The 27,693-nt window shown below is 46.0% G+C and overlaps 12 non-coding genes across 12 annotated transcripts; all 12 read right to left on the bottom strand.

Annotated features, from left to right (window-relative positions):
* Positions 1–715: 715 nt before the first annotated feature.
* LOC130311140 (U2 spliceosomal RNA) lies at positions 716–906 on the bottom strand. Its single transcript, XR_008859579.1, has one exon. It is a non-coding gene; the product is annotated as a U2 spliceosomal RNA (small nuclear RNA).
* Positions 907–2,976: 2,070 nt separating this feature from the next.
* LOC130311213 (U2 spliceosomal RNA) lies at positions 2,977–3,167 on the bottom strand. The gene has a single exon (XR_008859626.1). It is a non-coding gene; the product is annotated as a U2 spliceosomal RNA (small nuclear RNA).
* Positions 3,168–5,256: 2,089 nt separating this feature from the next.
* LOC130311212 (U2 spliceosomal RNA) lies at positions 5,257–5,447 on the bottom strand. The gene has a single exon (XR_008859625.1). It is a non-coding gene; the product is annotated as a U2 spliceosomal RNA (small nuclear RNA).
* A 2,094-nt stretch (positions 5,448–7,541) lies between these two features.
* Positions 7,542–7,732, bottom strand: LOC130311210 (U2 spliceosomal RNA). Its single transcript, XR_008859623.1, has one exon. It is a non-coding gene; the product is annotated as a U2 spliceosomal RNA (small nuclear RNA).
* Positions 7,733–9,819: 2,087 nt separating this feature from the next.
* LOC130311209 (U2 spliceosomal RNA) lies at positions 9,820–10,010 on the bottom strand. The gene has a single exon (XR_008859622.1). It is a non-coding gene; the product is annotated as a U2 spliceosomal RNA (small nuclear RNA).
* A 2,091-nt stretch (positions 10,011–12,101) lies between these two features.
* LOC130311208 (U2 spliceosomal RNA) lies at positions 12,102–12,292 on the bottom strand. The gene has a single exon (XR_008859621.1). It is a non-coding gene; the product is annotated as a U2 spliceosomal RNA (small nuclear RNA).
* Positions 12,293–14,391: 2,099 nt separating this feature from the next.
* Positions 14,392–14,582, bottom strand: LOC130311207 (U2 spliceosomal RNA). The gene has a single exon (XR_008859620.1). It is a non-coding gene; the product is annotated as a U2 spliceosomal RNA (small nuclear RNA).
* A 2,330-nt stretch (positions 14,583–16,912) lies between these two features.
* On the bottom strand, positions 16,913–17,103 carry LOC130311206 (U2 spliceosomal RNA). The gene has a single exon (XR_008859619.1). It is a non-coding gene; the product is annotated as a U2 spliceosomal RNA (small nuclear RNA).
* A 2,081-nt stretch (positions 17,104–19,184) lies between these two features.
* On the bottom strand, positions 19,185–19,375 carry LOC130311205 (U2 spliceosomal RNA). The gene has a single exon (XR_008859618.1). It is a non-coding gene; the product is annotated as a U2 spliceosomal RNA (small nuclear RNA).
* Positions 19,376–21,471: 2,096 nt separating this feature from the next.
* LOC130311196 (U2 spliceosomal RNA) lies at positions 21,472–21,662 on the bottom strand. The gene has a single exon (XR_008859616.1). It is a non-coding gene; the product is annotated as a U2 spliceosomal RNA (small nuclear RNA).
* A 2,100-nt stretch (positions 21,663–23,762) lies between these two features.
* On the bottom strand, positions 23,763–23,953 carry LOC130311039 (U2 spliceosomal RNA). The gene has a single exon (XR_008859480.1). It is a non-coding gene; the product is annotated as a U2 spliceosomal RNA (small nuclear RNA).
* A 2,081-nt stretch (positions 23,954–26,034) lies between these two features.
* Positions 26,035–26,225, bottom strand: LOC130311185 (U2 spliceosomal RNA). Its single transcript, XR_008859612.1, has one exon. It is a non-coding gene; the product is annotated as a U2 spliceosomal RNA (small nuclear RNA).
* Between the last annotated feature and the right edge of the window lie 1,468 nt (positions 26,226–27,693).

The raw sequence follows: 27,693 nt of genomic DNA, 5'->3' as shown, positions 1-27,693 counted from the left end.
TGTGCACAGAATTTAGCAAGGGCCTCGCACCTTCTGATGCATCAGGTAGGTGCACAATAGCATAGCCTAACCCTCTGTACTTTGGTCTATATTGATGCGGGACATAGACAGCCAGCTGATGACCAATCCATTAGTGCAATGGATGGCTAGAAGCATTTGTCTTTGCCTTTGCAATACCACAGAAGCAATGCATGGTCAATGTACAGCAATGACACACCTGTGTGAACAGCCAGGAGACCCCCCCCCCCCCCCATGTTATGTTACATAGTTACATAGTTAGTACGGTCGAAAAAAGACATATGTCCATCAAGTTCAACCAGGGAATTAAGGGGTAGGGGTGTGGCGCGATATTGGGGAAGGGATGAGATTTTATATTTCTTCATAAGCATTAATCTTATTTTGTCAATTAGGAACATTCAGCACCCACCCGCTATCAAGGCAGCTGCCTATCATGTCATGCCCTACCTGCACAGGTGTGCTGGCTACTCAAATGATCCAATTAAGGAGGCCATTTAGTCAGCAGCAGCAGAAGTCCTGTGCCTGGACGCTCCAACAGCGGCCAGACACAAGCAGAAGCAGAAGCAGCAGAAGCAGCAGCAGCACCACCTTTTGTTTTTTGGCTGCAGCAGCAGCAAGGCCCACAGGGCTGGCTAGCTGGCTAGCCAGCAAGCAGGTAGCAATGAAAGTAGGAATCTTTCTTTTTAACCCTGTAAGGGGGTGGTGCACTGTACCCGAAGATACTGCCATATCAGGTCAATGCATAGGGCGACGGAAGCAAGCTTCGAAATCGGCCCCCGTTCTCAAAAATCCATTTAATATATGGTCCCCAGATAGGGGACGTATCAGATATTAAACTGATAAGAACAGATACTACACTTGATCTTAGCCAAAAGGCCGAGAAGCGATAACCGTGAAAGGGGCGGGCCCAACAAGGTGCCCTTCATGGGCACTATCACTGCTTGCTGTCAGGGAGGCTGCCAGACAATTTTCCATGCACACTCTGGGCTGGGGGGCAGTCAACCACCAGTACACACAGCAGAACCTAAACCCATACCATTATTGCTAAGCAGCAAGACAGGGGCCCATTGCACTCCCACGGGGCCTTTTTAAATGCAATCCATAACCCGGATTTGCCAGGAACCCTTCTTACTCCTCCTACTTGCATGTGACACTGGGCTTAGGATCTGCATAGGAAACACACACACAAGCACACACCTACCTTTGTTGCCTGCAGATGCCTCCTTGGCTGTCCCCAAACGGTATCAAACCAACACCCACGGGAAGCTGTAAGCATAGAGGACATGCCTGCACCCCATTGGACTTACCTGTGTGGGTTAAACCCGGGTTATTTGACAACCTATGGCGGTGATGGTTCTGCTCAGGCAGAGCAGTGCTGATGCTCCTCATAAAGCTGTCGCTGCTGTGAAGGTTCTAGGTGACATCACAAATCCCTATGGTTACATACACAACAAAGCTGGGTTGTTGTTGTTTACACTCTGCAAGGCCTGTGGAAGTGAGTGACATCATAGCACTGTAGTTCTGAGGGTTCTAGATGGATGCAACAATCTCCTGTTGCTTCTATGAAGGCCATAATAGACGACATCACCAAACAGCTCCATAGTCACATACACAGCAAAGGAGAGATGTTGTTTACACCTAGTGATGTCAGTGGTATTGAGTGACATCACAGCACAGTGCTAAGGCTCCTGGGCCTGGACACAGCAGCGGCTGCAATATCTCAACGGAGAATACGTTTATATATATGTGTGTGTGTGCGCGTATATATATATATATATATATATATATATATATATATATATTCTCCGCCGAAATCACTTTTAAACCCATTTCCACCTCTTTTTCCCTTCTCTTCCTCTTACTTTTTTTTCACGTTTTTTTACGTTTTTCTCCTTTTCGCCTATTTTCTGGGCGTATTATTCTTCTTTTTCTTCTTTTTTTTCGTCTAATGCATACCCCATCAGTGCAGCAATGCTTATTCAATACCGCCAGCAGATGGAGACACTGGGGGATAATTTTCTAAGGATTTATACTGATTTTTCCTGTCTGAATTTGTCGCACAGAAAGTTGCAGGCCAAATATGTGTGACATTTCTGCGACTTTAGCTTCTAGAGCATTTTTACAACATTATACATAGGTGCTGAATACATAAAAAGCGACTGTTCAGCGACAGACAAGTCGCATCGGCTGAAAGTAGGCCAGAATGTCAGTCCATGTTGGAGCAGGTTTAGATACAGTCTAAAGTATAGATCTCAAAGTCTGTGCACAGAATTTAGCAAGGGCCTCGCACCTTCTGATGCATCAGGTAGGTGCACAATAGCATAGCCTAACCCTCTGTACTTTGGTCTATATTGATGCGGGACATAGACAGCCAGCTGATGACCAATCCATTAGTGCAATGGATGGCTGGAAGCATTTGTCTTTGCCTTTGCAATACCACAGAAGCAATGCATGGTCAATGTACAGCAATGACACACCTGTGTGAACAGCCAGGAGACCCCCCCCCCCCCATGTTATGTTACATAGTTACATAGTTAGTACGGTCGAAAAAAGACATATGTCCATCAAGTTCAACCAGGGAATTAAGGGGTAGGGGTGTGGCGCGATATTGGGGAAGGGATGAGATTTTATATTTCTTCATAAGCATTAATCTTATTTTGTCAATTAGGAACATTCAGCACCCACCCGCTATCAAGGCAGCTGCCTATCATGTCATGCCCTACCTGCACAGGTGTGCTGGCTACTCAAATGATCCAATTAAGGAGGCCATTTAGTCAGCAGCAGCAGAAGTCCTGTGCCTGGACGCTCCAACAGCGGCCAGACACAAGCAGAAGCAGCAGAAGCACCACCTTTTGTTTTTTGGCTGCAGCAGCAGCAAGGCCCACAGGGCTGGCTAGCTGGCTAGCCAGCAAGCAGGTAGCAATGAAAGTAGGAATCTTTCTTTTTAACCCTGTAAGGGGGTGGTGCACTGTACCCGAAGATACTGCCATATCGGGTCAATGCATAGGGCGACGGAAGCAAGCTTCGAAATCGGCCCCCGTTCTCAAAAATCCATTTAATATATGGTCCCCAGATAGGGGACGTATCAGATATTAAACTGATAAGAACAGATACTACACTTGATCTTAGCCAAAAGGCCGAGAAGCGATAACCGTGAAAGGGGCGGGCCCAACAAGGTGCCCTTCATGGGCACTATCACTGCTTGCTGTCAGGGAGGCTGCCAGACAATTTTCCATGCACACTCTGGGCTGGGGGGCAGTCAACCACCAGTACACACAGCAGAACCTAAACCCATACCATTATTGCTAAGCAGCAAGACAGGGGCCCATTGCACTCCCACGGGGCCTTTTTAAATGCAATCCATAACCCGGATTTGCCAGGAACCCTTCTTACTCCTCCTACTTGCATGTGACACTGGGCTTAGGATCTGCATAGGAAACACACACACAAGCACACACCTACCTTTGTTGCCTGCAGATGCCTCCTTGGCTGTCCCCAAACGGTATCAAACCAACACCCACGGGAAGCTGTAAGCATAGAGGACATGCCTGCACCCCATTGGACTTACCTGTGTGGGTTAAACCCGGGTTATTTGACAACCTATGGCGGTGATGGTTCTGCTCAGGCAGAGCAGTGCTGATGCTCCTCATAAAGCTGTCGCTGCTGTGAAGGTTCTAGGTGACATCACAAATCCCTATGGTTACATACACAACAAAGCTGGGTTGTTGTTGTTTACACTCTGCAAGGCCTGTGGAAGTGAGTGACATCATAGCACTGTAGTTCTGAGGGTTCTAGATGGATGCAACAATCTCCTGTTGCTTCTATGAAGGCCATAATAGACGACATCACCAAACAGCTCCATAGTCACATACACAGCAAAGGAGAGATGTTGTTTACACCTAGTGATGTCAGTGGTATTGAGTGACATCACAGCACAGTGCTAAGGCTCCTGGGCCTGGACACAGCAGCGGCTGCAATATCTCAACGGAGAATACGTTTATATATATGTGTGTGTGTGCGCGTATATATATATATATATATATATATATATATATATATATATATTTCTCCGCCGAAATCACTTTTAAACCCATTTCCACCTTTTTTTCCCTTCTCTTCCTCTTACTTTTTTTTCACGTTTTTTTACGTTTTTCTCCTTTTCGCCTCTTTTCTGGGCGTATTATTCTTCTTTTTCTTCTTTTTTTTCGTCTAATGCATACCCCATCAGTGCAGCAATGCTTATTCAATACCGCCAGCAGATGGAGACACTGGGGGATAATTTTCTAAGGATTTATACTGATTTTTCCTGTCTGAATTTGTCGCACAGAAAGTTGCAGGCCAAATATGTGTGACATTTCTGCGACTTTAGCTTCTAGAGCATTTTTACAACATTATACATAGGTGCTGAATACATAAAAAGCGACTGTTCAGCGACAGACAAGTCGCATCGGCTGAAAGTAGGCCAGAATGTCAGTCCATGTTGGAGCAGGTTTAGATACAGTCTAAAGTATAGATCTCAAAGTCTGTGCACAGAATTTAGCAAGGGCCTCGCACCTTCTGATGCATCAGGTAGGTGCACAATAGCATAGCCTAACCCTCTGTACTTTGGTCTATATTGATGCGGGACATAGACAGCCAGCTGATGACCAATCCATTAGTGCAATGGATGGCTGGAAGCATTTGTCTTTGCCTTTGCAATACCACAGAAGCAATGCATGGTCAATGTACAGCAATGACACACCTGTGTGAACAGCCAGGAGACCCCCCCCCCCCCCATGTTATGTTACATAGTTACATAGATAGTACGGTCGAAAAAAGACATATGTCCATCAAGTTCAACCAGGGAATTAAGGGGTAGGGGTGTGGCGCGATATTGGGGAAGGGATGAGATTTTATATTTCTTCATAAGCATTAATCTTATTTTGTCAATTAGGAACATTCAGCACCCACCCGCTATCAAGGCAGCTGCCTATCATGTCATGCCCTACCTGCACAGGTGTGCTGGCTACTCAAATGATCCAATTAAGGAGGCCATTTAGTCAGCAGCAGCAGAAGTCCTGTGCCTGGACGCTCCAACAGCGGCCAGACACAAGCAGAAGCAGAAGCAGCAGAAGCAGCAGCAGCACCACCTTTTGTTTTTTGGCTGCAGCAGCAGCAAGGCCCACAGGGCTGGCTAGCTGGCTAGCCAGCAAGCAGGTAGCAATGAAAGTAGGAATCTTTCTTTTTAACCCTGTAAGGGGGTGGTGCACTGTACCCGAAGATACTGCCATATCGGGTCAATGCATAGGGCGACGGAAGCAAGCTTCGAAATCGGCCCCCGTTCTCAAAAATCCATTTAATATATGGTCCCCAGATAGGGGACGTATCAGATATTAAACTGATAAGAACAGATACTACACTTGATCTTAGCCAAAAGGCCGAGAAGCGATAACCGTGAAAGGGGCGGGCCCAACAAGGTGCCCTTCATGGGCACTATCACTGCTTGCTGTCAGGGAGGCTGCCAGACAATTTTCCATGCACACTCTGGGCTGGGGGGCAGTCAACCACCAGTACACACAGCAGAACCTAAACCCATACCATTATTGCTAAGCAGCAAGACAGGGGCCCATTGCACTCCCACGGGGCCTTTTTAAATGCAATCCATAACCCGGATTTGCCAGGAACCCTTCTTACTCCTCCTACTTGCATGTGACACTGGGCTTAGGATCTGCATAGGAAACACACACACAAGCACACACCTACCTTTGTTGCCTGCAGATGCCTCCTTGGCTGTCCCCAAACGGTATCAAACCAACACCCACGGGAAGCTGTAAGCATAGAGGACATGCCTGCACCCCATTGGACTTACCTGTGTGGGTTAAACCCGGGTTATTTGACAACCTATGGCGGTGATGGTTCTGCTCAGGCAGAGCAGTGCTGATGCTCCTCATAAAGCTGTCGCTGCTGTGAAGGTTCTAGGTGACATCACAAATCCCTATGGTTACATACACAACAAAGCTGGGTTGTTGTTGTTTACACTCTGCAAGGCCTGTGGAAGTGAGTGACATCATAGCACTGTAGTTCTGAGGGTTCTAGATGGATGCAACAATCTCCTGTTGCTTCTATGAAGGCCATAATAGACGACATCACCAAACAGCTCCATAGTCACATACACAGCAAAGGAGAGATGTTGTTTACACCTAGTGATGTCAGTGGTATTGAGTGACATCACAGCACAGTGCTAAGGCTCCTGGGCCTGGACACAGCAGCGGCTGCAATATCTCAACGGAGAATACGTTTATATATATGTGTGTGTGTGCGCGTATATATATATATATATATATATATATATATATATATATATATATATTTCTCCGCCGAAATCACTTTTAAACCCATTTCCACCTTTTTTTCCCTTCTCTTCCTCTTGCTTTTTTTTCACGTTTTTTTACGTTTTTCTCCTTTTCGCCTCTTTTCTGGGCGTATTATTCTTCTTTTTCTTCTTTTTTTTCGTCTAATGCATACCCCATCAGTGCAGCAATGCTTATTCAATACCGCCAGCAGATGGAGACACTGGGGGATAATTTTCTAAGGATTTATACTGATTTTTCCTGTCTGAATTTGTCGCACAGAAAGTTGCAGGCCAAATATGTGTGACATTTCTGCGACTTTAGCTTCTAGAGCATTTTTACAACATTATACATAGGTGCTGAATACATAAAAAGCGACTGTTCAGCGACAGACAAGTCGCATCGGCTGAAAGTAGGCCAGAATGTCAGTCCATGTTGGAGCAGGTTTAGATACAGTCTAAAGTATAGATCTCAAAGTCTGTGCACAGAATTTAGCAAGGGCCTCGCACCTTCTGATGCATCAGGTAGGTGCACAATAGCATAGCCTAACCCTCTGTACTTTGGTCTATATTGATGCGGGACATAGACAGCCAGCTGATGACCAATCCATTAGTGCAATGGATGGTTGGAAGCATTTGTCTTTGCCTTTGCAATACCACAGAAGCAATGCATGGTCAATGTACAGCAATGACACACCTGTGTGAACAGCCAGGAGACCCCCCCCCCCCCCCATGTTATGTTACATAGTTACATAGTTAGTACGGTCGAAAAAAGACATATGTCCATCAAGTTCAACCAGGGAATTAAGGGGTAGGGGTGTGGCGCGATATTGGGGAAGGGATGAGATTTTATATTTCTTCATAAGCATTAATCTTATTTTGTCAATTAGGAACATTCAGCACCCACCCGCTATCAAGGCAGCTGCCTATCATGTCATGCCCTACCTGCACAGGTGTGCTGGCTACTCAAATGATCCAATTAAGGAGGCCATTTAGTCAGCAGCAGCAGAAGTCCTGTGCCGGGACGCTCCAACAGCGGCCAGACACAAGCAGAAGCAGAAGCAGCAGAAGCAGCAGCAGCACCACCTTTTGTTTTTTGGCTGCAGCAGCAGCAAGGCCCACAGGGCTGGCTAGCTGGCTAGCCAGCAAGCAGGTAGCAATGAAAGTAGGAATCTTTCTTTTTAACCCTGTAAGGGGGTGGTGCACTGTACCCGAAGATACTGCCATATCGGGTCAATGCATAGGGCGACGGAAGCAAGCTTCGAAATCGGCCCCCGTTCTCAAAAATCCATTTAATATATGGTCCCCAGATAGGGGACGTATCAGATATTAAACTGATAAGAACAGATACTACACTTGATCTTAGCCAAAAGGCCGAGAAGCGATAACCGTGAAAGGGGCGGGCCCAACAAGGTGCCCTTCATGGGAACTATCACTGCTTGCTGTCAGGGAGGCTGCCAGACAATTTTCCATGCACACTCTGGGCTGGGGGGCAGTCAACCACCAGTACACACAGCAGAACCTAAACCCATACCATTATTGCTAAGCAGCAAGACAGGGGCCCATTGCACTCCCACGGGGCCTTTTTAAATGCAATCCATAACCCGGATTTGCCAGGAACCCTTCTTACTCCTCCTACTTGCATGTGACACTGGGCTTAGGATCTGCATAGGAAACACACACACAAGCACACACCTACCTTTGTTGCCTGCAGATGCCTCCTTGGCTGTCCCCAAACGGTATCAAACCAACACCCACGGGAAGCTGTAAGCATAGAGGACATGCCTGCACCCCATTGGACTTACCTGTGTGGGTTAAACCCGGGTTATTTGACAACCTATGGCGGTGATGGTTCTGCTCAGGCAGAGCAGTGCTGATGCTCCTCATAAAGCTGTCGCTGCTGTGAAGGTTCTAGGTGACATCACAAATCCCTATGGTTACATACACAACAAAGCTGGGTTGTTGTTGTTTACACTCTGCAAGGCCTGTGGAAGTGAGTGACATCATAGCACTGTAGTTCTGAGGGTTCTAGATGGATGCAACAATCTCCTGTTGCTTCTATGAAGGCCATAATAGACGACATCACCAAACAGCTCCATAGTCACATACACAGCAAAGGAGAGATGTTGTTTACACCTAGTGATGTCAGTGGTATTGAGTGACATCACAGCACAGTGCTAAGGCTCCTGGGCCTGGACACAGCAGCGGCTGCAATATCTCAACGGAGAATACGTTTATATATATGTGTGTGTGTGCGCATATATATATATATATATATATATATATATATATATATATATTTCTCCGCCGAAATCACTTTTAAACCCATTTCCACCTTTTTTTCCCTTCTCTTCCTCTTACTTTTTTTCACGTTTTTTTACGTTTTTCTCCTTTTCGCCTCTTTTCTGGGCGTATTATTCTTCTTTTTCTTCTTTTTTTTCGTCTAATGCATACCCCATCAGTGCAGCAATGCTTATTCAATACCGCCAGCAGATGGAGACACTGGGGGATAATTTTCTAAGGATTTATACTGATTTTTCCTGTCTGAATTTGTCGCACAGAAAGTTGCAGGCCAAATATGTGTGACATTTCTGCGACTTTAGCTTCTAGAGCATTTTTACAACATTATACATAGGTGCTGAATACATAAAAAGCGACTGTTCAGCGACAGACAAGTCGCATCGGCTGAAAGTAGGCCAGAATGTCAGTCCATGTTGGAGCAGGTTTAGATACAGTCTAAAGTATAGATCTCAAAGTCTGTGCACAGAATTTAGCAAGGGCCTCGCACCTTCTGATGCATCAGGTAGGTGCACAATAGCATAGCCTAACCCTCTGTACTTTGGTCTATATTGATGCGGGACATAGACAGCCAGCTGATGACCAATCCATTAGTGCAATGGATGGCTGGAAGCATTTGTCTTTGCCTTTGCAATACCACAGAAGCAATGCATGGTCAATGTACAGCAATGACACACCTGTGTGAACAGCCAGGAGACCCCCCCCCCCCCCCATGTTATGTTACATAGTAACATAGTTAGTACGGTCGAAAAAAGACATATGTCCATCAAGTTCAACCAGGGAATTAAGGGGTAGGGGTGTGGCGCGATATTGGGGAAGGGATGAGATTTTATATTTCTTCATAAGCATTAATCTTATTTTGTCAATTAGGAACATTCAGCACCCACCCGCTATCAAGGCAGCTGCCTATCATGTCATGCCCTACCTGCACAGGTGTGCTGGCTACTCAAATGATCCAATTAAGGAGGCCATTTAGTCAGCAGCAGCAGAAGTCCTGTGCCTGGACGCTCCAACAGCGGCCAGACACAAGCAGAAGCAGAAGCAGCAGAAGCAGCAGCAGCACCACCTTTTGTTTTTTGGCTGCAGCAGCAGCAAGGCCCACAGGGCTGGCTAGCTGGCTAGCCAGCAAGCAGGTAGCAATGAAAGTAGGAATCTTTCTTTTTAACCCTGTAAGGGGGTGGTGCACTGTACCCGAAGATACTGCCATATCGGGTCAATGCATAGGGCGACGGAAGCAAGCTTCGAAATCGGCCCCCGTTCTCAAAAATCCATTTAATATATGGTCCCCAGATAGGGGACGTATCAGATATTAAACTGATAAGAACAGATACTACACTTGATCTTAGCCAAAAGGCCGAGAAGCGATAACCGTGAAAGGGGCGGGCCCAACAAGGTGCCCTTCATGGGCACTATCACTGCTTGCTGTCAGGGAGGCTGCCAGACAATTTTCCATGCACACTCTGGGCTGGGGGGCAGTCAACCACCAGTACACACAGCAGAACCTAAACCCATACCATTATTGCTAAGCAGCAAGACAGGGGCCCATTGCACTCCCACGGGGCCTTTTTAAATGCAATCCATAACCCGGATTTGCCAGGAACCCTTCTTACTCCTCCTACTTGCATGTGACACTGGGCTTAGGATCTGCATAGGAAACACACACACAAGCACACACCTACCTTTGTTGCCTGCAGATGCCTCCTTGGCTGTCCCCAAACGGTATCAAACCAACACCCACGGGAAGCTGTAAGCATAGAGGACATGCCTGCACCCCATTGGACTTACCTGTGTGGGTTAAACCCGGGTTATTTGACAACCTATGGCGGTGATGGTTCTGCTCAGGCAGAGCAGTGCTGATGCTCCTCATAAAGCTGTCGCTGCTGTGAAGGTTCTAGGTGACATCACAAATCCCTATGGTTACATACACAACAAAGCTGGGTTGTTGTTGTTTACACTCTGCAAGGCCTGTGGAAGTGAGTGACATCATAGCACTGTAGTTCTGAGGGTTCTAGATGGATGCAACAATCTCCTGTTGCTTCTATGAAGGCCATAATAGACGACATCACCAAACAGCTCCATAGTCACATACACAGCAAAGGAGAGATGTTGTTTACACCTAGTGATGTCAGTGGTATTGAGTGACATCACAGCACAGTGCTAAGGCTCCTGGGCCTGGACACAGCAGCGGCTGCAATATCTCAACGGAGAATACGTTTATATATATGTGTGTGTGTGCGCGTATATATATATATATATATATATATATATATATATATATATATTTCTCCGCCGAAATCACTTTTAAACCCATTTCCACCTTTTTTTCCCTTCTCTTCCTCTTACTTTTTTTTCACGTTTTTTTACGTTTTTCTCCTTTTCGCCTCTTTTCTGGGCGTATTATTCTTCTTTTTCTTCTTTTTTTTCGTCTAATGCATACCCCATCAGTGCAGCAATGCTTATTCAATACCGCCAGCAGATGGAGACACTGGGGGATAATTTTCTAAGGATTTATACTGATTTTTCCTGTCTGAATTTGTCGCACAGAAAGTTGCAGGCCAAATATGTGTGACATTTCTGCGACTTTAGCTTCTAGAGCATTTTTACAACATTATACATAGGTGCTGAATACATAAAAAGCGACTGTTCAGCGACAGACAAGTCGCATCGGCTGAAAGTAGGCCAGAATGTCAGTCCATGTTGGAGCAGGTTTAGATACAGTCTAAAGTATAGATCTCAAAGTCTGTGCACAGAATTTAGCAAGGGCCTCGCACCTTCTGATGCATCAGGTAGGTGCACAATAGCATAGCCTAACCCTCTGTACTTTGGTCTATATTGATGCGGGACATAGACAGCCAGCTGATGACCAATCCATTAGTGCAATGGATGGCTGGAAGCATTTGTCTTTGCCTTTGCAATACCACAGAAGCAATGCATGGTCAATGTACAGCAATGACACACCTGTGTGAACAGCCAGGAGACCCCCCCCCCCCCCCCATGTTATGTTACATAGTTACATAGTTAGTACGGTCGAAAAAAGACATATGTCCATCAAGTTCAACCAGGGAATTAAGGGGTAGGGGTGTGGCGCGATATTGGGGAAGGGATGAGATTTTATATTTCTTCATAAGCATTAATCTTATTTTGTCAATTAGGAACATTCAGCACCCACCCGCTATCAAGGCAGCTGCCTATCATGTCATGCCCTACCTGCACAGGTGTGCTGGCTACTCAAATGATCCAATTAAGGAGGCCATTTAGTCAGCAGCAGCAGAAGTCCTGTGCCTGGACGCTCCAACAGCGGCCAGACACAAGCAGAAGCAGAAGCAGCAGAAGCAGCAGCAGCACCACCTTTTGTTTTTTGGCTGCAGCAGCAGCAAGGCCCACAGGGCTGGCTAGCTGGCTAGCCAGCAAGCAGGTAGCAATGAAAGTAGGAATCTTTCTTTTTAACCCTGTAAGGGGGTGGTGCACTGTACCCGAAGATACTGCCATATCGGGTCAATGCATAGGGCGACGGAAGCAAGCTTCGAAATCGGCCCCCGTTCTCAAAAATCCATTTAATATATGGTCCCCAGATAGGGGACGTATCAGATATTAAACTGATAAGAACAGATACTACACTTGATCTTAGCCAAAAGGCCGAGAAGCGATAACCGTGAAAGGGGCGGGCCCAACAAGGTGCCCTTCATGGGCACTATCACTGCTTGCTGTCAGGGAGGCTGCCAGACAATTTTCCATGCACACTCTGGGCTGGGGGGCAGTCAACCACCAGTACACACAGCAGAACCTAAACCCATACCATTATTGCTAAGCAGCAAGACAGGGGCCCATTGCACTCCCACGGGGCCTTTTTAAATGCAATCCATAACCCGGATTTGCCAGGAACCCTTCTTACTCCTCCTACTTGCATGTGACACTGGGCTTAGGATCTGCATAGGAAACACACACACAAGCACACACCTACCTTTGTTGCCTGCAGATGCCTCCTTGGCTGTCCCCAAACGGTATCAAACCAACACCCACGGGAAGCTGTAAGCATAGAGGACATGCCTGCACCCCATTGGACTTACCTGTGTGGGTTAAACCCGGGTTATTTGACAACCTATGGCGGTGATGGTTCTGCTCAGGCAGAGCAGTGCTGATGCTCCTCATAAAGCTGTCGCTGCTGTGAAGGTTCTAGGTGACATCACAAATCCCTATGGTTACATTACACAACAAAGCTGGGTTGTTGTTGTTTACACTCTGCAAGGCCTGTGGAAGTGAGTGACATCATAGCACTGTAGTTCTGAGGGTTCTAGATGGATGCAACAATCTCCTGTTGCTTCTATGAAGGCCATAATAGACGACATCACCAAACAGCTCCATAGTCACATACACAGCAAAGGAGAGATGTTGTTTACACCTAGTGATGTCAGTGGTATTGAGTGACATCACAGCACAGTGCTAAGGCTCCTGGGCCTGGACACAGCAGCGGCTGCAATATCTCAACGGAGAATACGTTTATATATATATGTGTGTGTGTGCGCGTATATATATATATATATATATATATATATATATATATATATATATATTCTCCGCCGAAATCACTTTTAAACCCATTTCCACCTTTTTTTCCCTTCTCTTCCTCTTGCTTTTTTTTCACGTTTTTTTACGTTTTTCTCCTTTTCGCCTCTTTTCTGGGCGTATTATTCTTCTTTTTCTTCTTTTTTTTCGTCTAATGCATACCCCATCAGTGCAGCAATGCTTATTCAATACCGCCAGCAGATGGAGACACTGGGGGATAATTTTCTAAGGATTTATACTGATTTTTCCTGTCTGAATTTGTCGCACAGAAAGTTGCAGGCCAAATATGTGTGACATTTCTGCGACTTTAGCTTCTAGAGCATTTTTACAACATTATACATAGGTGCTGAATACATAAAAAGCGACTGTTCAGCGACAGACAAGTCGCATCGGCTGAAAGTAGGCCAGAATGTCAGTCCATGTTGGAGCAGGTTTAGATACAGTCTAAAGTATAGATCTCAAAGTCTGTGCACAGAATTTAGCAAGGGCCTCGCACCTTCTGATGCATCAGGTAGGTGCACAATAGCATAGCCTAACCCTCTGTACTTTGGTCTATATTGATGCGGGACATAGACAGCCAGCTGATGACCAATCCATTAGTGCAATGGATGGCTGGAAGCATTTGTCTTTGCCTTTGCAATACCACAGAAGCAATGCATGGTCAATGTACAGCAATGACACACCTGTGTGAACAGCCAGGAGACCCCCCCCCCCCCCCCCATGTTATGTTACATAGTTACATAGTTAGTACGGTCGAAAAAAGACATATGTCCATCAAGTTCAACCAGGGAATTAAGGGGTAGGGGTGTGGCGCGATATTGGGGAAGGGATGAGATTTTATATTTCTTCATAAGCATTAATCTTATTTTGTCAATTAGGAACATTCAGCACCCACCCGCTATCAAGGCAGCTGCCTATCATGTCATGCCCTACCTGCACAGGTGTGCTGGCTACTCAAATGATCCAATTAAGGAGGCCATTTAGTCAGCAAGCAGCAGAAGTCCTGTGCCTGGACGCTCCAACAGCGGCCAGACACAAGCAGAAGCAGAAGCAGCAGAAGCAGCAGCAGCACCACCTTTTGTTTTTTGGCTGCAGCAGCAGCAAGGCCCACAGGGCTGGCTAGCTGGCTAGCCAGCAAGCAGGTAGCAATGAAAGTAGGAATCTTTCTTTTTAACCCTGTAAGGGGGTGGTGCACTGTACCCGAAGATACTGCCATATCGGGTCAATGCATAGGGCGACGGAAGCAAGCTTCGAAATCGGCCCCCGTTCTCAAAAATCCATTTAATATATGGTCCCCAGATAGGGGACGTATCAGATATTAAACTGATAAGAACAGATACTACACTTGATCTTAGCCAAAAGGCCGAGAAGCGATAACCGTGAAAGGGGCGGGCCCAACAAGGTGCCCTTCATGGGCACTATCACTGCTTGCTGTCAGGGAGGCTGCCAGACAATTTTCCATGCACACTCTGGGCTGGGGGGCAGTCAACCACCAGTACACACAGCAGAACCTAAACCCATACCATTATTGCTAAGCAGCAAGACAGGGGCCCATTGCACTCCCACGGGGCCTTTTTAAATGCAATCCATAACCCGGATTTGCCAGGAACCCTTCTTACTCCTCCTACTTGCATGTGACACTGGGCTTAGGATCTGCATAGGAAACACACACACAAGCACACACCTACCTTTGTTGCCTGCAGATGCCTCCTTGGCTGTCCCCAAACGGTATCAAACCAACACCCACGGGAAGCTGTAAGCATAGAGGACATGCCTGCACCCCATTGGACTTACCTGTGTGGGTTAAACCCGGGTTATTTGACAACCTATGGCGGTGATGGTTCTGCTCAGGCAGAGCAGTGCTGATGCTCCTCATAAAGCTGTCGCTGCTGTGAAGGTTCTAGGTGACATCACAAATCCCTATGGTTACATACACAACAAAGCTGGGTTGTTGTTGTTTACACTCTGCAAGGCCTGTGGAAGTGAGTGACATCATAGCACTGTAGTTCTGAGGGTTCTAGATGGATGCAACAATCTCCTGTTGCTTCTATGAAGGCCATAATAGACGACATCACCAAACAGCTCCATAGTCACATACACAGCAAAGGAGAGATGTTGTTTACACCTAGTGATGTCAGTGGTATTGAGTGACATCACAGCACAGTGCTAAGGCTCCTGGGCCTGGACACAGCAGCGGCTGCAATATCTCAACGGAGAATACGTTTATATATATGTGTGTGTGTGCGCGTATATATATATATATATATATATATATATATATATATATATATTTCTCCGCCGAAATCACTTTTAAACCCATTTCCACCTTTTTTTCCCTTCTCTTCCTCTTACTTTTTTTTCACGTTTTTTAGTGATGTCAGTGGTATTGAGTGACATCACAGCACAGTGCTAAGGCTCCTGGGCCTGGACACAGCAGCGGCTGCAATATCTCAACGGAGAATACGTTTATATATATATGTGTGTGTGTGCGCGTATATATATATATATATATATATATATATATTTCTCCGCCGAAATCACTTTTAAACCCATTTCCACCTTTTTTTCCCTTCTCTTCCTCTTACTTTTTTTTCACGTTTTTTTACGTTTTTCTCCTTTTCGCCTCTTTTCTGGGCGTATTATTCTTCTTTTTCTTCTTTTTTTTCGTCTAATGCATACCCCATCAGTGCAGCAATGCTTATTCAATACCGCCAGCAGATGGAGACACTGGGGGATAATTTTCTAAGGATTTATACTGATTTTTCCTGTCTGAATTTGTCGCACAGAAAGTTGCAGGCCAAATATGTGTGACATTTCTGCGACTTTAGCTTCTAGAGCATTTTTACAACATTATACATAGGTGCTGAATACATAAAAAGCGACTGTTCAGCGACAGACAAGTCGCATCGGCTGAAAGTAGGCCAGAATGTCAGTCCATGTTGGAGCAGGTTTAGATACAGTCTAAAGTATAGATCTCAAAGTCTGTGCACAGAATTTAGCAAGGGCCTCGCACCTTCTGATGCATCAGGTAGGTGCACAATAGCATAGCCTAACCCTCTGTACTTTGGTCTATATTGATGCGGGACATAGACAGCCAGCTGATGACCAATCCATTAGTGCAATGGATGGCTGGAAGCATTTGTCTTTGCCTTTGCAATACCACAGAAGCAATGCATGGTCAATGTACAGCAATGACACACCTGTGTGAACAGCCAGGAGACCCCCCCCCCCCCCCATGTTATGTTACATAGTAACATAGTTAGTACGGTCGAAAAAAGACATATGTCCATCAAGTTCAACCAGGGAATTAAGGGGTAGGGGTGTGGCACGATATTGGGGAAGGGATGAGATTTTATATTTCTTCATAAGCATTAATCTTATTTTGTCAATTAGGAACATTCAGCACCCACCCGCTATCAAGGCAGCTGCCTATCATGTCATGCCCTACCTGCACAGGTGTGCTGGCTACTCAAATGATCCAATTAAGGAGGCCGGAGGCCATTTAGTCAGCAGCAGCAGAAGTCCTGTGCCTGGACGCTCCAACAGCGGCCAGACACAAGCAGAAGCAGAAGCAGCAGAAGCAGCAGCAGCACCACCTTTTGTTTTTTGGCTGCAGCAGCAGCAAGGCCCACAGGGCTGGCTAGCTGGCTAGCCAGCAAGCAGGTAGCAATGAAAGTAGGAATCTTTCTTTTTAACCCTGTAAGGGGGTGGTGCACTGTACCCGAAGATACTGCCATATCGGGTCAATGCATAGGGCGACGGAAGCAAGCTTCGAAATCGGCCCCCGTTCTCAAAAATCCATTTAATATATGGTCCCCAGATAGGGGACGTATCAGATATTAAACTGATAAGAACAGATACTACACTTGATCTTAGCCAAAAGGCCGAGAAGCGATAACCGTGAAAGGGGCGGGCCCAACAAGGTGCCCTTCATGGGCACTATCACTGCTTGCTGTCAGGGAGGCTGCCAGACAATTTTCCATGCACACTCTGGGCTGGGGGGCAGTCAACCACCAGTACACACAGCAGAACCTAAACCCATACCATTATTGCTAAGCAGCAAGACAGGGGCCCATTGCACTCCCACGGGGCCTTTTTAAATGCAATCCATAACCCGGATTTGCCAGGAACCCTTCTTACTCCTCCTACTTGCATGTGACACTGGGCTTAGGATCTGCATAGGAAACACACACACAAGCACACACCTACCTTTGTTGCCTGCAGATGCCTCCTTGGCTGTCCCCAAACGGTATCAAACCAACACCCACGGGAAGCTGTAAGCATAGAGGACATGCCTGCACCCCATTGGACTTACCTGTGTGGGTTAAACCCGGGTTATTTGACAACCTATGGCGGTGATGGTTCTGCTCAGGCAGAGCAGTGCTGATGCTCCTCATAAAGCTGTCGCTGCTGTGAAGGTTCTAGGTGACATCACAAATCCCTATGGTTACATACACAACAAAGCTGGGTTGTTGTTGTTTACACTCTGCAAGGCCTGTGGAAGTGAGTGACATCATAGCACTGTAGTTCTGAGGGTTCTAGATGGATGCAACAATCTCCTGTTGCTTCTATGAAGGCCATAATAGACGACATCACCAAACAGCTCCATAGTCACATACACAGCAAAGGAGAGATGTTGTTTACACCTAGTGATGTCAGTGGTATTGAGTGACATCACAGCACAGTGCTAAGGCTCCTGGGCCTGGACACAGCAGCGGCTGCAATATCTCAACGGAGAATACGTTTATATATATGTGTGTGTGTGCGCGTATATATATATATATATATATATATATATATATATATTCTCCGCCGAAATCACTTTTAAACCCATTTCCACCTTTTTTTCCCTTCTCTTCCTCTTACTTTTTTTTCACGTTTTTTTACGTTTTTCTCCTTTTCGCCTCTTTTCTGGGCGTATTATTCTTCTTTTTCTTCTTTTTTTTCGTCTAATGCATACCCCATCAGTGCAGCAATGCTTATTCAATACCGCCAGCAGATGGAGACACTGGGGGATAATTTTCTAAGGATTTATACTGATTTTTCCTGTCTGAATTTGTCGCACAGAAAGTTGCAGGCCAAATATGTGTGACATTTCTGCGACTTTAGCTTCTAGAGCATTTTTACAACATTATACATAGGTGCTGAATACATAAAAAGCGACTGTTCAGCGACAGACAAGTCGCATCGGCTGAAAGTAGGCCAGAATGTCAGTCCATGTTGGAGCAGGTTTAGATACAGTCTAAAGTATAGATCTCAAAGTCTGTGCACAGAATTTAGCAAGGGCCTCGCACCTTCTGATGCATCAGGTAGGTGCACAATAGCATAGCCTAACCCTCTGTACTTTGGTCTATATTGATGCGGGACATAGACAGCCAGCTGATGACCAATCCATTAGTGCAATGGATGGCTGGAAGCATTTGTCTTTGCCTTTGCAATACCACAGAAGCAATGCATGGTCAATGTACAGCAATGACACACCTGTGTGAACAGCCAGGAGACCCCCCCCCCCCCATGTTATGTTACATAGTTACATAGTTAGTACGGTCGAAAAAAGACATATGTCCATCAAGTTCAACCAGGGAATTAAGGGGTAGGGGTGTGGCGCGATATTGGGGAAGGGATGAGATTTTATATTTCTTCATAAGCATTAATCTTATTTTGTCAATTAGGAACATTCAGCACCCACCCGCTATCAAGGCAGCTGCCTATCATGTCATGCCCTACCTGCACAGGTGTGCTGGCTACTCAAATGATCCAATTAAGGAGGCCATTTAGTCAGCAGCAGCAGAAGTCCTGTGCCTGGACGCTCCAACAGCGGCCAGACACAAGCAGAAGCAGAAGCAGCAGAAGCAGCAGCAGCACCACCTTTTGTTTTTTGGCTGCAGCAGCAGCAAGGCCCACAGGGCTGGCTAGCTGGCTAGCCAGCAAGCAGGTAGCAATGAAAGTAGGAATCTTTCTTTTTAACCCTGTAAGGGGGTGGTGCACTGTACCCGAAGATACTGCCATATCGGGTCAATGCATAGGGCGACGGAAGCAAGCTTCGAAATCGGCCCCCGTTCTCAAAAATCCATTTAATATATGGTCCCCAGATAGGGGACGTATCAGATATTAAACTGATAAGAACAGATACTACACTTGATCTTAGCCAAAAGGCCGAGAAGCGATAACCGTGAAAGGGGCGGGCCCAACAAGGTGCCCTTCATGGGCACTATCACTGCTTGCTGTCAGGGAGGCTGCCAGACAATTTTCCATGCACACTCTGGGCTGGGGGGCAGTCAACCACCAGTACACACAGCAGAACCTAAACCCATACCATTATTGCTAAGCAGCAAGACAGGGGCCCATTGCACTCCCACGGGGCCTTTTTAAATGCAATCCATAACCCGGATTTGCCAGGAACCCTTCTTACTCCTCCTACTTGCATGTGACACTGGGCTTAGGATCTGCATAGGAAACACACACACAAGCACACACCTACCTTTGTTGCCTGCAGATGCCTCCTTGGCTGTCCCCAAACGGTATCAAACCAACACCCACGGGAAGCTGTAAGCATAGAGGACATGCCTGCACCCCATTGGACTTACCTGTGTGGGTTAAACCCGGGTTATTTGACAACCTATGGCGGTGATGGTTCTGCTCAGGCAGAGCAGTGCTGATGCTCCTCATAAAGCTGTCGCTGCTGTGAAGGTTCTAGGTGACATCACAAATCCCTATGGTTACATACACAACAAAGCTGGGTTGTTGTTGTTTACACTCTGCAAGGCCTGTGGAAGTGAGTGACATCATAGCACTGTAGTTCTGAGGGTTCTAGATGGATGCAACAATCTCCTGTTGCTTCTATGAAGGCCATAATAGACAACATCACCAAACAGCTCCATAGTCACATACACAGCAAAGGAGAGATGTTGTTTACACCTAGTGATGTCAGTGGTATTGAGTGACATCACAGCACAGTGCTAAGGCTCCTGGGCCTGGACACAGCAGCGGCTGCAATATCTCAACGGAGAATACGTTTATATATATGTGTGTGTGTGCGCGTATATATATATATATATATATATATATATATATATATATATATATTTCTCCGCGCCGAAATCACTTTTAAACCCATTTCCACCTTTTTTTCCCTTCTCTTCCTCTTACTTTTTTTTCACGTTTTTTTACGTTTTTCTCCTTTTCGCCTCTTTTCTGGGCGTATTATTCTTCTTTTTCTTCTTTTTTTTCGTCTAATGCATACCCCATCAGTGCAGCAATGCTTATTCAATACCGCCAGCAGATGGAGACACTGGGGGATAATTTTCTAAGGATTTATACTGATTTTTCCTGTCTGAATTTGTCGCACAGAAAGTTGCAGGCCAAATATGTGTGACATTTCTGCGACTTTAGCTTCTAGAGCATTTTTACAACATTATACATAGGTGCTGAATACATAAAAAGCGACTGTTCAGCGACAGACAAGTCGCATCGGCTGAAAGTAGGCCAGAATGTCAGTCCATGTTGGAGCAGGTTTAGATACAGTCTAAAGTATAGATCTCAAAGTCTGTGCACAGAATTTAGCAAGGGCCTCGCACCTTCTGATGCATCAGGTAGGTGCACAATAGCATAGCCTAACCCTCTGTACTTTGGTCTATATTGATGCGGGACATAGACAGCCAGCTGATGACCAATCCATTAGTGCAATGGATGGCTGGAAGCATTTGTCTTTGCCTTTGCAATACCACAGAAGCAATGCATGGTCAATGTACAGCAATGACACACCTGTGTGAACAGCCAGGAGACCCCCCCCCCCCCCCCCATGTTATGTTACATAGTTACATAGTTAGTACGGTCGAAAAAAGACATATGTCCATCAAGTTCAACCAGGGAATTAAGGGGTAGGGGTGTGGCGCGATATTGGGGAAGGGATGAGATTTTATATTTCTTCATAAGCATTAATCTTATTTTGTCAATTAGGAACATTCAGCACCCACCCGCTATCAAGGCAGCTGCCTATCATGTCATGCCCTACCTGCACAGGTGTGCTGGCTACTCAAATGATCCAATTAAGGAGGCCATTTAGTCAGCAGCAGCAGAAGTCCTGTGCCTGGACGCTCCAACAGCGGCCAGACACAAGCAGAAGCAGAAGCAGCAGAAGCAGCAGCAGCACCACCTTTTGTTTTTTGGCTGCAGCAGCAGCAAGGCCCACAGGGCTGGCTAGCTGGCTAGCCAGCAAGCAGGTAGCAATGAAAGTAGGAATCTTTCTTTTTAACCCTGTAAGGGGGTGGTGCACTGTACCCGAAGATACTGCCATATCGGGTCAATGCATAGGGCGACGGAAGCAAGCTTCGAAATCGGCCCCCGTTCTCAAAAATCCATTTAATATATGGTCCCCAGATAGGGGACGTATCAGATATTAAACTGATAAGAACAGATACTACACTTGATCTTAGCCAAAAGGCCGAGAAGCGATAACCGTGAAAGGGGCGGGCCCAACAAGGTGCCCTTCATGGGCACTATCACTGCTTGCTGTCAGGGAGGCTGCCAGACAATTTTCCATGCACACTCTGGGCTGGGGGGCAGTCAACCACCAGTACACACAGCAGAACCTAAACCCATACCATTATTGCTAAGCAGCAAGACAGGGGCCCATTGCACTCCCACGGGGCCTTTTTAAATGCAATCCATAACCCGGATTTGCCAGGAACCCTTCTTACTCCTCCTACTTGCATGTGACACTGGGCTTAGGATCTGCATAGGAAACACACACACAAGCACACACCTACCTTTGTTGCCTGCAGATGCCTCCTTGGCTGTCCCCAAACGGTATCAAACCAACACCCACGGGAAGCTGTAAGCATAGAGGACATGCCTGCACCCCATTGGACTTACCTGTGTGGGTTAAACCCGGGTTATTTGACAACCTATGGCGGTGATGGTTCTGCTCAGGCAGAGCAGTGCTGATGCTCCTCATAAAGCTGTCGCTGCTGTGAAGGTTCTAGGTGACATCACAAATCCCTATGGTTACATACACAACAAAGCTGGGTTGTTGTTGTTTACACTCTGCAAGGCCTGTGGAAGTGAGTGACATCATAGCACTGTAGTTCTGAGGGTTCTAGATGGATGCAACAATCTCCTGTTGCTTCTATGAAGGCCATAATAGACGACATCACCAAACAGCTCCATAGTCACATACACAGCAAAGGAGAGATGTTGTTTACACCTAGTGATGTCAGTGGTATTGAGTGACATCACAGCACAGTGCTAAGGCTCCTGGGCCTGGACACAGCAGCGGCTGCAATATCTCAACGGAGAATACGTTTATATATATGTGTGTGTGTGCGCGTATATATATATATATATATATATATATATATATATATATATATATATATATATTTCTCCGCCGAAATCACTTTTAAACCCATTTCCACCTTTTTTTCCCTTCTCTTCCTCTTACTTTTTTTTCACGTTTTTTTACGTTTTTCTCCTTTTCGCCTCTTTTCTGGGCGTATTATTCTTCTTTTTCTTCTTTTTTTCCGTCTAATGCATACCCCATCAGTGCAGCAATGCTTATTCAATACCGCCAGCAGATGGAGACACTGGGGGATAATTTTCTAAGGATTTATACTGATTTTTCCTGTCTGAATTTGTCGCACAGAAAGTTGCAGGCCAAATATGTGTGACATTTCTGCGACTTTAGCTTCTAGAGCATTTTTACAACATTATACATAGGTGCTGAATACATAAAAAGCGACTGTTCAGCGACAGACAAGTCGCATCGGCTGAAAGTAGGCCAGAATGTCAGTCCATGTTGGAGCAGGTTTAGATACAGTCTAAAGTATAGATCTCAAAGTCTGTGCACAGAATTTAGCAAGGGCCTCGCACCTTCTGATGCATCAGGTAGGTGCACAATAGCATAGCCTAACCCTCTGTACTTTGGTCTATATTGATGCGGGACATAGACAGCCAGCTGATGACCAATCCATTAGTGCAATGGATGGCTGGAAGCATTTGTCTTTGCCTTTGCAATACCACAGAAGCAATGCATGGTCAATGTACAGCAATGACACACCTGTGTGAACAGCCAGGAGACCCCCCCCCCCCCCCATGTTATGTTACATAGTTACATAGTTAGTACGGTCGAAAAAAGACATATGTCCATCAAGTTCAACCAGGGAATTAAGGGGTAGGGGTGTGGCGCGATATTGGGGAAGGGATGAGATTTTATATTTCTTCATAAGCATTAATCTTATTTTGTCAATTAGGAACATTCAGCACCCACCCGCTATCAAGGCAGCTGCCTATCATGTCATGCCCTACCTGCACAGGTGTGCTGGCTACTCAAATGATCCAATTAAGGAGGCCATTTAGTCAGCAGCAGCAGAAGTCCTGTGCCTGGACGCTCCAACAGCGGCCAGACACAAGCAGAAGCAGAAGCAGCAGAAGCAGCAGCAGCACCACCTTTTGTTTTTTGGCTGCAGCAGCAGCAAGGCCCACAGGGCTGGCTAGCTGGCTAGCCAGCAAGCAGGTAGCAATGAAAGTAGGAATCTTTCTTTTTAACCCTGTAAGGGGGTGGTGCACTGTACCCGAAGATACTGCCATATCGGGTCAATGCATAGGGCGACGGAAGCAAGCTTCGAAATCGGCCCCCGTTCTCAAAAATCCATTTAATATATGGTCCCCAGATAGGGGACATATCAGATATTAAACTGATAAGAACAGATACTACACTTGATCTTAGCCAAAAGGCCGAGAAGCGATAACCGTGAAAGGGGCGGGCCCAACAAGGTGCCCTTCATGGGCACTATCACTGCTTGCTGTCAGGGAGGCTGCCAGACAATTTTCCATGCACACTCTGGGCTGGGGGGCAGTCAACCACCAGTACACACAGCAGAACCTAAACCCATACCATTATTGCTAAGCAGCAAGACAGGGGCCCATTGCACTCCCACGGGGCCTTTTTAAATGCAATCCATAACCCGGATTTGCCAGGAACCCTTCTTACTCCTCCTACTTGCATGTGACACTGGGCTTAGGATCTGCATAGGAAACACACACACAAGCACACACCTACCTTTGTTGCCTGCAGATGCCTCCTTGGCTGTCCCCAAACGGTATCAAACCAACACCCACGGGAAGCTGTAAGCATAGAGGACATGCCTGCACCCCATTGGACTTACCTGTGTGGGTTAAACCCGGGTTATTTGACAACCTATGGCGGTGATGGTTCTGCTCAGGCAGAGCAGTGCTGATGCTCCTCATAAAGCTGTCGCTGCTGTGAAGGTTCTAGGTGACATCACAAATCCCTATGGTTACATACACAACAAAGCTGGGTTGTTGTTGTTTACACTCTGCAAGGCCTGTGGAAGTGAGTGACATCATAGCACTGTAGTTCTGAGGGTTCTAGATGGATGCAACAATCTCCTGTTGCTTCTATGAAGGCCATAATAGACGACATCACCAAACAGCTCCATAGTCACATACACAGCAAAGGAGAGATGTTGTTTACACCTAGTGATGTCAGTGGTATTGAGTGACATCACAGCACAGTGCTAAGGCTCCTGGGCCTGGACACAGCAGCGGCTGCAATATCTCAACGGAGAATACGTTTATATATATGTGTGTGTGTGCGCGTATATATATATATATATATATATATATATATATTTCTCCGCCGAAATCACTTTTAAACCCATTTCCACCTTTTTTTCCCTTCTCTTCCTCTTACTTTTTTTTCACGTTTTTTTACGTTTTTCTCCTTTTCGCCTCTTTTCTGGGCGTATTATTCTTCTTTTTCTTCTTTTTTTTCGTCTAATGCATACCCCATCAGTGCAGCAATGCTTATTCAATACCGCCAGCAGATGGAGACACTGGGGGATAATTTTCTAAGGATTTATACTGATTTTTCCTGTCTGAATTTGTCGCACAGAAAGTTGCAGGCCAAATATGTGTGACATTTCTGCGACTTTAGCTTCTAGAGCATTTTTACAACATTATACATAGGTGCTGAATACATAAAAAGCGACTGTTCAGCGACAGACAAGTCGCATCGGCTGAAAGTAGGCCAGAATGTCAGTCCATGTTGGAGCAGGTTTAGATACAGTCTAAAGTATAGATCTCAAAGTCTGTGCACAGAATTTAGCAAGGGCCTCGCACCTTCTGATGCATCAGGTAGGTGCACAATAGCATAGCCTAAGCCTCTGTACTTTGGTCTATATTGATGCGGGACATAGACAGCCAGCTGATGACCAATCCATTAGTGCAATGGATGGCTGGAAGCATTTGTCTTTGCCTTTGCAATACCACAGAAGCAATGCATGGTCAATGTACAGCAATGACACACCTGTGTGAACAGCCAGGAGACCCCCCCCCCCCCCCCATGTTATGTTACATAGTTACATAGTTAGTACGGTCGAAAAAAGACATATGTCCATCAAGTTCAACCAGGGAATTAAGGGGTAGGGGTGTGGCGCGATATTGGGGAAGGGATGAGATTTTATATTTCTTCATAAGCATTAATCTTATTTTGTCAATTAGGAACATTCAGCACCCACCCGCTATCAAGGCAGCTGCCTATCATGTCATGCCCTACCTGCACAGGTGTGCTGGCTACTCAAATGATCCAATTAAGGAGGCCATTTAGTCAGCAGCAGCAGAAGTCCTGTGCCTGGACGCTCCAACAGCGGCCAGACACAAGCAGAAGCAGAAGCAGCAGAAGCAGCAGCAGCACCACCTTTTGTTTTTTGGCTGCAGCAGCAGCAAGGCCCACAGGGCTGGCTAGCTGGCTAGCCAGCAAGCAGGTAGCAATGAAAGTAGGAATCTTTCTTTTTAACCCTGTAAGGGGGTGGTGCACTGTACCCGAAGATACTGCCATATCGGGTCAATGCATAGGGCGACGGAAGCAAGCTTCGAAATCGGCCCCCGTTCTCAAAAATCCATTTAATATATGGTCCCCAGATAGGGGACGTATCAGATATTAAACTGATAAGAACAGATACTACACTTGATCTTAGCCAAAAGGCCGAGAAGCGATAACCGTGAAAGGGGCGGGCCCAACAAGGTGCCCTTCATGGGCACTATCACTGCTTGCTGTCAGGGAGGCTGCCAGACAATTTTCCATGCACACTCTGGGCTGGGGGGCAGTCAACCACCAGTACACACAGCAGAACCTAAACCCATACCATTATTGCTAAGCAGCAAGACAGGGGCCCATTGCACTCCCACGGGGCCTTTTTAAATGCAATCCATAACCCGGATTTGCCAGGAACCCTTCTTACTCCTCCTACTTGCATGTGACACTGGGCTTAGGATCTGCATAGGAAACACACACACAAGCACACACCTACCTTTGTTGCCTGCAGATGCCTCCTTGGCTGTCCCCAAACGGTATCAAACCAACACCCACGGGAAGCTGTAAGCATAGAGGACATGCCTGCACCCCATTGGACTTACCTGTGTGGGTTAAACCCAGGTTATTTGACAACCTATGGCGGTGATGGTTCTGCTCAGACAGAGCAGTGCTGATGCTCCTCATAAAGCTGTCGCTGCTGTGAAGGTTCTAGGTGACATCACAAATCCCTATGGTTACATACACAACAAAGCTGGGTTGTTGTTGTTTACACTCTGCAAGGCCTGTGGAAGTGAGTGACATCATAGCACTGTAGTTCTGAGGGTTCTAGATGGATGCAACAATTCCTGTTGCTTCTATGAAGGCCATAATAGACGACATCACCAAACAGCTCCATAGTCACATACACAGCAAAGGAGAGATGTTGTTTACACCTAGTGATGTCAGTGGTATTGAGTGACATCACAGCACAGTGCTAAGGCTCCTGGGCCTGGACACAGCAGCGGCTGCAATATCTCAACGGAGAATACGTTTATATATATGTGTGTGTGTGCGCGTATATATATATATATATATATATATATATATATATATATATATATCTCCGCCGAAATCACTTTTAAACCCATTTCCACCTTTTTTTCCCTTCTCTTCCTCTTACTTTTTTTTCACGTTTTTTTACGTTTTTCTCCTTTTCGCCTCTTTTCTGGGCGTATTATTCTTCTTTTTCTTCTTTTTTTTCGTCTAATGCATACCCCATCAGTGTAGCAATGCTTATTCAATACCGCCAGCAGATGGAGACACTGGGGGATAATTTTCTAAGGATTTATACTGATTTTTCCTGTCTGAATTTGTCGCACAGAAAGTTGCAGGCCAAATATGTGTGACATTTCTGCGACTTTAGCTTCTAGAGCATTTTTACAACATTATACATAGGTGCTGAATACATAAAAAGCGACTGTTCAGCGACAGACAAGTCGCATCGGCTGAAAGTAGGCCAGAATGTCAGTCCATGTTGGAGCAGGTTTAGATACAGTCTAAAGTATAGATCTCAAAGTCTGTGCACAGAATTTAGCAAGGGCCTCGCACCTTCTGATGCATCAGGTAGGTGCACAATAGCATAGCCTAACCCTCTGTACTTTGGTCTATATTG

Source organism: Hyla sarda, unplaced genomic scaffold (assembly GCF_029499605.1).
Source record: "Hyla sarda isolate aHylSar1 unplaced genomic scaffold, aHylSar1.hap1 scaffold_162, whole genome shotgun sequence".
Classification (NCBI taxonomy): Eukaryota; Metazoa; Chordata; class Amphibia; order Anura; family Hylidae; genus Hyla; species Hyla sarda.
The sequence above is the reverse complement of the archived record's forward strand: the minus strand, read 5'-3'. Positions and strand labels throughout refer to the sequence as shown.